This window comes from Silurus aristotelis (genome assembly GCF_946808225.1).
Source record: "Silurus aristotelis genome assembly, chromosome: 12".
Lineage (NCBI taxonomy): Eukaryota > Metazoa > Chordata > Actinopteri > Siluriformes > Siluridae > Silurus > Silurus aristotelis.
The window spans coordinates 22,097,389-22,108,853 of record NC_139585.1 but is presented as its reverse complement, the minus strand read 5'-3'; positions in this window follow the sequence as shown (position 1 = coordinate 22,108,853).

Sequence of the window (11,465 nt, the reverse complement as noted above, 5' to 3'; positions counted from 1 at the left end):
CAGAGAATACAATGTTATTTATGGATCATGGTTATTTGCATTTGTGAATGACATGGCAAACTGTGTTCAAAAACAATGATTTCTGGAGATGTTTTAGAGCACATGCAGAATCATTACAGGGCCCAAAGATCACTAGCAACCAAAAATTGATTGTTCCTGGCATGCAGAGATTTTTTTCATATTCTGGTAGAATTCTGTCATTATCCTAAGGTTTTTTAATACCTTAAACAGCATTAGTGCACTGATGCAGTGAACACATAAAAATATGTGTCATGAGGCTTTAATTATATCTTGGGTTTGCACAGCATAGATTAGATTTAATAACTTAAAGCTTTGAAATGGAGCACTTTTAAGAAGCTCAGCCTCGCTAAATATTTAAAACTTTGTTTGGACCTGGAAGTGTTAAGCTCTAAACTGTAAGGTCCACATTTTCAAAAATGCTACTCATTTTTTGTTGATATGATTTCAAACGATTTAGTCACTGTCCAATAAATAATGCAGCAATGGTCATAACATTTTTATGTTTTTAATAAACTTTATATGCATTCCAACTTGTGGGAAAAAATGTAGATAGGTTGAAAGGTAGATCTAGCTGAGACTTGCTTTCAGGACAAAAACAAAAGTCTCCAAAGTTTTTCATAATCTCTTCACTTCCCATCCCATCTTCTAAGCAATACACAGCACCAGAACCTCATAGCACACAATTATTTAGGTATTTATGTTTAATTCTACATGATGCCATCTGGATGAAATAGTAGATGATGATTAACCTAATAAAGGTTAGTGCTGTTTCGGGAATAGATTAACTGTCATCTTAACAAAGTCGGCTGAAAGAGTTTCAATTTAGGCCCTGAAACAAACAGACAGGGCCTAAAGATTGGAAAGATGTAAATGGACTAAGTTGTGCTCTGAGAGTCTGGCTAAAAGCTGTAAAGTGAATTGACTTTATTACATTTCTTGTTCCACTGTTCTTTCACCTCATTTAGTTTACATCAGTCTGTGCTGTACCTTAGATCTCAGCAAATGCTAGCTATTTATTCTCACTTTTAGATCCTCCTCAGTTTGTTCAGTTTAAACCATAACACTGATTTAATTATCTACCTGCTTAAAGCCTATTTGTGACATTTGGACCAACAGCTTGTTATCAAAAAGACACTCTTGAGCTTTGTGCAAATTATAGGCCATCTTAACATTCAGGTCATATGTGTAGATTACAAAGTTATCCCATGCTTTTAACTATTATAGCGTTTTATTTTGAAGTTTATAATGCTGTGTGGTTCAGTCATGACTCTTTTGTGATTCTGCTTTCTGCAAGAAAAAAATCTGATGCAGTTAGTCTAGATGTATTTGACACTAGACTTGTAGATGGTCTTGGAGGTGGTAGCTCATTGGTTAAGGCATTAGACTTTGGATCGGAAGGTCTGGATAAGGGCATCTGCCAAATGCCATATATGTAGTCTAGTTGTCTTATAATGAATGTGTTTTTGTCATGTTACCCATCTCCATTTATCTCCAAATTAACAGCCAATCCAACAAGCCATGTTATAAGCCTGAGAAATAAGACCCCCGCCAATTTCCTTGAGAATCTAGTTCATGTTCATCATGAAATATTTTATGTTTTATTCATGAACATTTTTAAGGTTCGTGTGTGCCAGCTCGTAGTGAGTTGTGTGGATGCTGAACTTCACCTATTATGCAATGTCTGTACGATTGCTTTTGATTCGGATTTCAGATAGTTTCTTAGCTGCTTTGAAGTGACATCCTTCAACTCCTGAAGGCCCCTGGGTGGATTACTGCAGGGTCAGGCAGTGTGGTTCGACACTGCATCTCAACTAGTCCATACCCTAGGGCTTTTCTGAGTTTCAGGTGCATAGGGAAAAACCTATTAACATAATCTCTGAATTAATGTTTTCAGTTGCATTGGTTTTAGCATCTACAAGAAGCACTCAACTGTTTTTCATAATGTGGTCATGAGCTATAAAAACTGATCATTTAAATTTTAATTAGGAAATTTTTACCTTTCTTATAAAAAACAGGCCATTATTTAGCATAGTACATACAAGAGAGATTTTCTAAATGGGAATTTTAAACTTCATTTTAACATACGGATATTCCCTGAGACTCATACAACCCATAACATTGCAGAAGGGATAAGCAGTTTTTATGTCACAAATCACAATATCATCCGCAAACATCATAGTCCACGGAGACTCCTGTCTGACCTCATCCATCAACCTGTCCATAACCACTGCAAACATAAAAGGGTTTAGAGCCGATCCTGACACAATGGCCACAATGGAGACTGCTGGTGTTAAAATAAATAAATAAATAAATAAATAAATAAATAAATAAATAAATAAAAAATCAAAAGGTATTCCAAGACCAGATTAACAAATGACAGTGCAGTCTACTTTTGTAGACAATCTTTGTCAAATCTTTGTTTCAATAACATATAGCAATGCTGGTTAACCATCTTTATGAATCACTTAATTCCCATGGTGTCACACGTGGACCAAGAGTCGGAGTATGGTTAGACACTTTATTAGTTTAAATACACAAGTCAAAGAGGCTTGAGGAAAAGCACAAACAGGAGAGTCGGTAGAATTCGTAATGCGGGTGGAATCCGTAATGCGGGTGGAATTGAGGGACGATCGCCAGTGTGTACCGTAGATCGGACGGTGAGCGAGTGGAACTGGGCTCCTTATAAAGGGGAGAGTAGATTGGAGACAGGTGAAGGTGATTAGTAGGAGGGCGAGGCTGTGGGAGTGTGCTGAGTGTAGGAGGGAGGCGTGGCTGGTGGTTCCCTGACACATGGTCAATCACACTAACTTCCTGTTTATAGTTCCTTTTTAAACTGCCTAGCAAATATGATATGACTGATAAAAGCAGGTGTTTATTTAGAGTATTTACCCTTCTTGGCTCTTGTTTTCGAGTACATTGTCATTCGGGAATGGCTCCAATTCATAACAAGGCATCACATCAGGATGTAAACATCTATTTATTATACAGCGCTAAAGTACAACGGTTTATGGGCCAGCTTTACTCTATGATATAAGAATGATCATTTTGTTACGATATTGTGGATGCACAGAAAGAGCACTGTATTCTCTGGTCTTATACTTCAAAAGACAAGATCCATTAGGCCACTGGAGAAGGTTTATCATAATCTATCTTACAGAAATTCAGTATCATCTTCTGTAAAGCCTGTTGGTGTGAAGCAGTAGAGGTGATGTCAAACGCTATGCAAAAACACACACACAAACCTATCCTTGGTTGCAAAAAATACTTTTTGACCATTACGGAATGCTGTAGAGAGCAGTGAATGAAAGATTATTGTAACATGTACAGATGTAACATGTACAGATGTATAATGTGCCACTGGCTGCCATAAAACCTCAACACAAACTTGTAACACAACCACTGTTCAGACATACCTCAAAATCTTACATTACTGTAGGATGTACCATAAACCTAATATTAGCTAGAAAGCATAACACTGAACTAGAGGATCATTTGGTAGAAATGACCAGGCTGGCAAAGCTAAATATTATTAATAATAATAATAATAATAATAATAATAAATAATAATAACAACAACAACAACAATAATAATAATAATCATAATCTATTATTATTATTATTATTATTATTGCTAAAATATTATTATCTTTTGTAGTAAGAACTACCTTCCTACATACCTACTCCCCACAATGCCACACCACATTATGCAGAAAGCACAATACTACTATACTTCCCAGAGGCAACTTTTTGGAATAAGTCTAGACTGATAGTGAATATGTTAGAATGGATTGGAGAAAAGTGGCATGGCAGTGAGGCAAAACAAAACAATTCATCATTCAAGAAGTGATGCAGTGCTGGTCCCCAACATAATGCAGGTGTCTTTTTATACCCTTTATTTTTATTCTGATAGATGACTTCCATGCCTTGCACCGGGAATACGATAATGGGTTTCATCCCTGTATTTTTCTGTGTTTTTTTCTTTCATAAAATAGATCAATGTAATTTATTTAAATAAATTATTGCATATTATATATTCTCCAATCTAATCCTATTATTTGCAGTGACAATATGTTTTTTTCAGACTGACAAATATTTAATGGTTTTATTTTGTACATTTTATAGAAGCCTTAATACAGTGCAGTCGCCCTGTCCCATGTGCAGAAAAACACCCGCAAAGCATGATGCTACCACCCCCATGCTTTACAGTAGGGATGGTGTTCTTGGGATGGTACTCATCATTCTTCTTCCTCTAAACACGTTTAGTGGAATTATGACCCAAAAGTTCTATTTTGGTCTCATCTGACAACTTGACTTTCTCCCATGACTCCTCTGGATCATCCAAATGGTCATTGGCAAACTTAAGACGTGCCTGGACATGTGCTGGTTTAAGCAGGGGAACCTTCCGTGCCATGCATGATTTCAAACCATGACGTCTTAGTGTATTACCAACAGTAACCTTGGAAACGGTGGTCCCAGCTCTTTTCAGGTCATTGACCAGGTTCTCCCATGTAGTTCTGGGCTGATTTCTTAGCTTCATTAGGATCATTGAGACCCCACGAGGTGAGATCTTGCTGGGGGCCCCAGTCCGAGGGAAATTGACAGTCATGTTTAGCTTCTTCCATTTTCTAATGATTGCTCCAACAATGGACCTTTTTTCATCAAGCTGTTTGGCAATTTCCCCGTAGCCCTTTCCAGCCTTGTGGAGGTGTACAATTTTGTCTCTAGTGTCTTTGGACAGCTCTTTGGTCTTGGCCATGTTAGTAGTTGGATTCTTACTGATTGTATGGGGAGGACAGGTGTCTTTATGCAGCTAACGACCTCAAACAGGTGCATCTAATTTAGGTTAATAAATGTAGTGGAGGTGGACATTTTAAAGGCAGACTAACAGGTCTTTGAGGGTCAGAATTCTAGCTGATAGACAGGTGTTTAAATACTTATTTGCAGCTGTATCATACAAATAAATAGTTTAAAAATCATTTATTGTGATTTCTGGATTTCTTTTTTTAGATTATGTCTCAGTGTGTGCCAGCTGCAATTCAAACACGCCTAGGATGGATGCTCCAGGGTCCTATACCTTCCATGGGGTGTCCTGCTACCTTACGGCAATGCCTGCTAACCTCCATGATTCCATTTCATGATGAGCTCCTTCAGAATGTTCAACGACTGTGGCAGATAGACACGGTTGCACAGTGGGAGAGCAAATATGTAACCTGGTCCAAGCAGGATCAGGAGGCTCTTCAGCTGTTTGATCATAAGACTGTCACTCTTGAAATAGAGGGAATCCATCGGTTGGCTACACCCCTGCTGCAGCGAAAGGACATGCATTTGTTCAACATGCTACAATCTGCCACGCTCCCTGAGATCTCAAAACTCTGGACTTCTAGTAGTTCCTAGAATAGCAAAGTCCACTGAAGGCGGTAGATCATTTTCACATTTAGCTCCTAAACTCTGGAATAGTCTTCCTGACAGTGTTCGGGGCTCAGACACACTCTCCCAGTTTAAGTGCAAAATAAAAACATATCTTTTTAGCAAAGCCTACAAATAACACATCTCACATCATAACCTTGTGCTCCAGAACATCTGATCACCTGCACATTATCAACTTGTGCTGTTAATATCATGAACAGCAGCTACGCTAATTTCTCTCCACTGCTTCTCTTTCTCTCCCCATCCCGAGACACCCTAAGGTTTCTCCAGCTCCAGTCACCTCCCACCTCGTGATGATTACGGACCTTTAAAGAAGTAGATGCCAAACTCGCAAACATCCCAAACCATCTTGAGACGTACCAGTGCCAACTGGATCCCACTACATGTGTGGAGTTTTGACAGTGGACCTCCTGGAGTGTTTAAAGGCTCTGGCATGGAGAAGCTGATGCTGGATCTGTGATGATCACAAATGCTGAGCTCATAAAACTAGGAGCTACTAACCATAAAGACTGTATAAGACTGCAGAAAGAACATCACTTATAATCTTATACTCCAGTACTCATGTTAGTTTTCACTCTCCAGTGTTCTGTATTGTTGAAGATTTCTGATCAAACTCTTGATGTCACCCAAATGGGGATGGGTTCCCCTTTTGAGTCTGGTTCCTCTCAAGGTTTCTTCCTCATAACATCTAGGGGAGTTTTTCCTTGCCACAGTCTCATTCATCAGGGATCAGCTTACTCATCAGGGATAAATGCACACCATTCACCTTAACTGTTGATTTCTGTAAAGCTGCTTTGAGACAATGTCTGTTGTGAAAAGCGCTATACAAATAAACTTGACTTGACTTGACTTGACTTGACTTGTTGAATACACCTAAAGAGTCCTACCTACCCTTCATGGTATTGAGATGCATCTGCTGAATAACCCTGTAAAGGTGGAGGTTTATGAAGAGGAGATGAGGAAACCTGCTATGCCTGCCGAGCAGCCTCGTGGAAATGGCAAGGGAGGCACCGCTGGAATGCCACCGACTGTTATTTTGCCTCCTGAAACCTGTCGACAACCAACCATCGCCGAACAGGCCAGTGGGAACCACCGGGGCATCCAGAAATAAAGCTCTGTCCCTGTCAGGGATGTCTGACAGGGTGAGCCACAGATGTTTTTCTGTGGATAACAGGGCTGACATGAAATGGCCAATGGGCCTAGCAGTGTCCTTTGTGGCCCTAAGAACTAAGTTCATAGCATAGTAAGTGAGAAGTCTATACTCGGTATTATGTTACTTTTTTATTTAAAATAGAAAGTGAAAAAAAATTTAAGCCTCCATGAAAGTGTATGTTTTGTTAGCAACAAACTATGAGAATTTGACAGATAAGCGGATGTAAGCATGACCACAGTGGAGATGTACAGAAATAACCTTTGTGAAAACATGACCAAGCAAAATGAGGGACATGACTGACAACATTCATGGAAAACAAACATGAGACAAAAAGTGCTGTTAAAAGTGAGACAAAGAGACCTAATTACTAGTGATTTAGCAGCTCAATCTGTCCCATGGCTGGATTTATGTGACTGATTAGAGATGTGAGGTATCTCATTATTATTACTACTAGTATTATTCTGATACAAGCTAACCAGCTAGCATTACTGATAATTGTCTTTCTTCTAGTTAAAAAAACAAAATATAATATATTTAAATACTTGTATATTAACGTATATGCTGTCTAAGACACATTTAACCATGTTGCAGTATTGTGTACCTTTGTTATCAGTTTTACATTTGGTTTCTCTGCCTTTACATTTTCATCTTGCCTTATAGGCTACCAAGGCAAGCTTAATTATTGATAAGCTACATACTATACTGTCTGTAAGGAGAGCGAGAGAGAGAGAGAGAGAGAGAGAGAGAGAGAGAGAGAGAGAGAGAGAGAGATTTACTTCTCTTTAGAGAGCAGAAAGTGAATAGAAAGGCTACACTAAAGGAATTACTTGAAAAGAAGTTACTAGTTTTCTGTAGAGGGAACATATATATACATAACCACTTATGGATTTGTCTACTATTTGAGCCAGAAGCATCAATCACAATGACCCTACTATTTTTCATTTCAGTTCATCATCATGAACAAGAAGCAAGGTGGCTCGTACTGTGGTGGTTGATTGCCAAACCAAAATGAGTTTGGAATCAGCAAAACCTGAAATAAGCCTTTTTTTTTTGTTTTGGATTTTTTAAAGAAAACCTCACATCTTCCTGGGTTGATCCTCCTCTTTTGAGTACGTTTCCCTGAGCAAACGCACCGCTGAGCTTAGTCTCCTGTGGTCCATTAGCCATGTGCAGCAGCAGTGATTTGACTTGGTAATCAAGAGTAATCAAAAGAGAGAGAAAAAAATGTGCCATTGTAATCTGCAACTAGTTTTATGCAGTAGAATAAGGAAAGTGAGTATAAAAGGGAAAAGCAGAATTAAACTAAACTTAATGACACACTGGAATCTGAATAATAATGGAGAGAAGGAATGAATGATGCAGTGCAATATTGCATACAAGACGTATCTTCCCATGAAGAGTTAATGCATTACTTAAATGTTAATGTGTCACTCTAATTGTTTCATGCACCCCTTACATGAAGGTCTGTCTGTAGTTCAATAGAGGATTAAATTGGATAAATGGAATGCATGCTGAGATAGGGGTTACACATCAAGTGTGATTGTATGTGTGTCATAACTGCAATGATCAAAGAAAGAAAAGCTGTAAGGTTATTAACATTCCTATATTCAACCTCGTAATAAAGAGGTTTTTTTTTTAGAGACGTTATACTGTACTTTCTTCAACCTAGGAATTAAGATAAGAACTGCAACAAAGGGTTTTCTCAGACAATATAATTGTGACTAAAACGCAATTAAAACAATACGTGGCTCTAAAATGTGTTGTCTTTCTGTATAAAAAAATACAATAATTTCTCTGACTTAGAGTAATAGATGCAATGTCTTTATAAAAGCATGTACTTTAGAAATATACCATGACTGACTAAACTTTTGATACGTACAACTTATCAGCCCCTCTCACCTTCATTCATCGGTAGAAATGGACCTCCATCTTGTGAATCGTGTGAATGTCTTATTCTAAATCACAGAAATGCAACCACAAATCAACTGATTAATCTGCATGGAAAAAGCTGAACACACTTTCTTTTATAAGCGTATATAATTGATGCCAAAGTAAAGTAAATGAAATTACTTCTACAGTAAATCTGGGCATCTTCTGGGACCTCCACAGTGCACCATCTTAAATGTAAGACGGCAGCGAATCCCTTTCCAAGACTAAGTGAGTCATTTTCCATAAACCATTTATAGCCCTTTACCACAGCAATCATTTACACAGTAGAGTTGTAGCAATCTGACTGTTTCACACTCCACCATGTATTGTTGTGAATGCTGTTCATTTTTAAATGAAATCGAGGCAATGAATCCCTCTTTTATGCTAAGAATTGACAATCAAACAACAGTGCCCTTGGATTAGTTTAGTCATTGGGTCGTAATCGCCACACAGCTCTGTTCATATAATTGACCTGGTAAATAGTGTAAACTGCATACTGACGCTCACACATATATCATACAATTTAATGCATTGATAACATGCTATATATTTATAAGTCTGGTTAACCATCTTATATGAAAAATTTATAAGGTTGTTTTTGTACCAACCTTCTGTTTCCGAACTTCAGACTTACATGAAACCTTTCAGTTTTTTATTAGGGAAAGGAGGTTTGGGATACTTTTAAAATAGTCTAGCTGATAGGTAGATGTGTCTGTAGTTTCTGTTCTATTAGAACAGCAATAGAAAAGTATGTAATTATTGAATTATCATTAATTTTCATTTATGTAGTAGTAACTAAGACAAAAACTTACTGAGGCAAACTCTCTTTTTACAAGAGTAATCTGGCAACAATTAAACACTTTAAAATAATTATTAGATCGATTTTTGCCTGATTAGATTTACGGTTAGCTACGGTAAGTGGCAGGCCAGTGGTTACAGCTCTGGTTGCTGATTAAAAGGTCAGGTGTTCAAGCCTCAATATTGCCATGCTGCTACTCCTTTGAGCAAAGCCCTTGACCCTCAGTGCTACAGGGGTACTGTATCATGGATGATCCTGACCCCAGCTTCCTAGCATCATTGGGATAAGTAAAGAAAGCTTTTCACTGTAATGTAAAAAGCACATTTACATTTAACAGAGTGTTGACTTTTAATAGTCCCAGTCTACACTTTTAGCATGTTTAAGGGTGTGATGGCAGCTAAGACAACCCCAAACTGCCTCACACTACATGTTCTATTCAATACTGTCTGACCCACACATTGTTCCTATTTTCCCCACTAGATGTCAGCCAACATTACACGTTAAAATTGTATACTCGCAAAGAAAATACATAATTTTCTACTTCTACCCTGATGGTGCAGTCATGATCGTGATCAGTCTGTGCTTTAAACATGGCACTTTTATCCAGTCTGTTAGACATTGGGATGTTCAGTAAGCAAGCAATTTGTGTTCAAATTAGTTTAGAAACTATGCTAATTGCTGACTATATTGAATGCTGGCTATCTAGATTTAGTCCCTATCTGACCTTGGTGTTATTTTTACCCAAGCTATAGACACATGCAACACTAATATTTTTTTTCATTACTTTATCTAATTAGTAGGTATTTATTGCAAGCATTGGTTGACTATTGTACAAATGTTGAGCCAATGATGTCAATATGAAAAATGTGCCCATGTCAACACCGAGCATTGGGCAAACAATGTCAGTGTTAGGAAATATGTCCTCTTGCAAATGTTGGGCAAATGACATCAGGATTGTTATTTAAACTGTGTCCTTGCCAGTGTTAAGCCTACAGTCTAACTGTTGTTAAGAATTGTGTACACTTGCCAATATTGGGGAAACATTGGGTCAACATTTTCTGGGTTGTTTTAAAAACCATTGTCAGTGCTGGGCCAAAATTGCCAGGGTTGCTATTAAAACACCTCTGCCTTGCCAACATTGTGCCAACCATGTCATGGTTTTTATGAAACGTGCATTTTTGACAATATTATGCCTACAGTATTGTGGTTGTATTGTATTGTACCCTAGCCATTTTTAGGCCACAAGAGTCAGGGTTGTTCAGAATACTCATCATTACCAAAACTGGGGACTTTAATTTCTGTTAAAATGCCAAATGTTAGTCTAACATTGCGACAGTATCTTCAAGGGTATAATGAAAAGTATGTCATTGCAAGCATTGGGCCAACAGTGCAAATAATTTATTGTTTTTAAAAATAGACTTTTGTCAAGGTTAAAACAATGTTGGTCCAATAATCGGCCAAAATTGGGCCAAAGTTCTCAGGGTTGTTATTAAAAGTCACAGTTCTCATGAGAATTGTATCTTTGCTAATGTTGGGACAATGATGATAGGGTTGTTATGAAATTAGATCTCTCTCCACTGTCTCCACTGCACATTGAACTAAGGGCACACTTCTCTTAACAATCCTAAAATAATTGGCTACAAAATTGCCACAATGTTAGACTAATGTGTGCCAAATATTGTCCACAAGCATGATTGAGTAAATTTTCCTTTGCCTAAGCTTTTACTATTGACTCTCCTGTTAGTTGGACTCCACTGTCTTCCTTCCAATCACACCTAATTCTCTCCTTGAAAGGTAAACTTGAGCCTCATTCCTCTGCTGTCCAACCGAACAGCAGTCCTGTTCACTCTAACACCTGATACATTTGTTCAGTTCTACTAAACAAGAATCACTGGTTTATCCCCCTGTTCACTCCTTATTCTCACCGCTGGGTACCAGAGGTGGGAAGTACAAATACTACGTTACTGTACTGAAGTAGATTTTTCTGGTATCAGTACCTTACTTCACTATTTATTTTTCAGACAACTTTTTACTTTTACTCATTAAATTGTTTGCACAAATATCTGTATTTAATGTGAATGAGACAGAGGGAGTCAGTGATGTAAACATGACTGAGAACAGAGACACTACTGATCA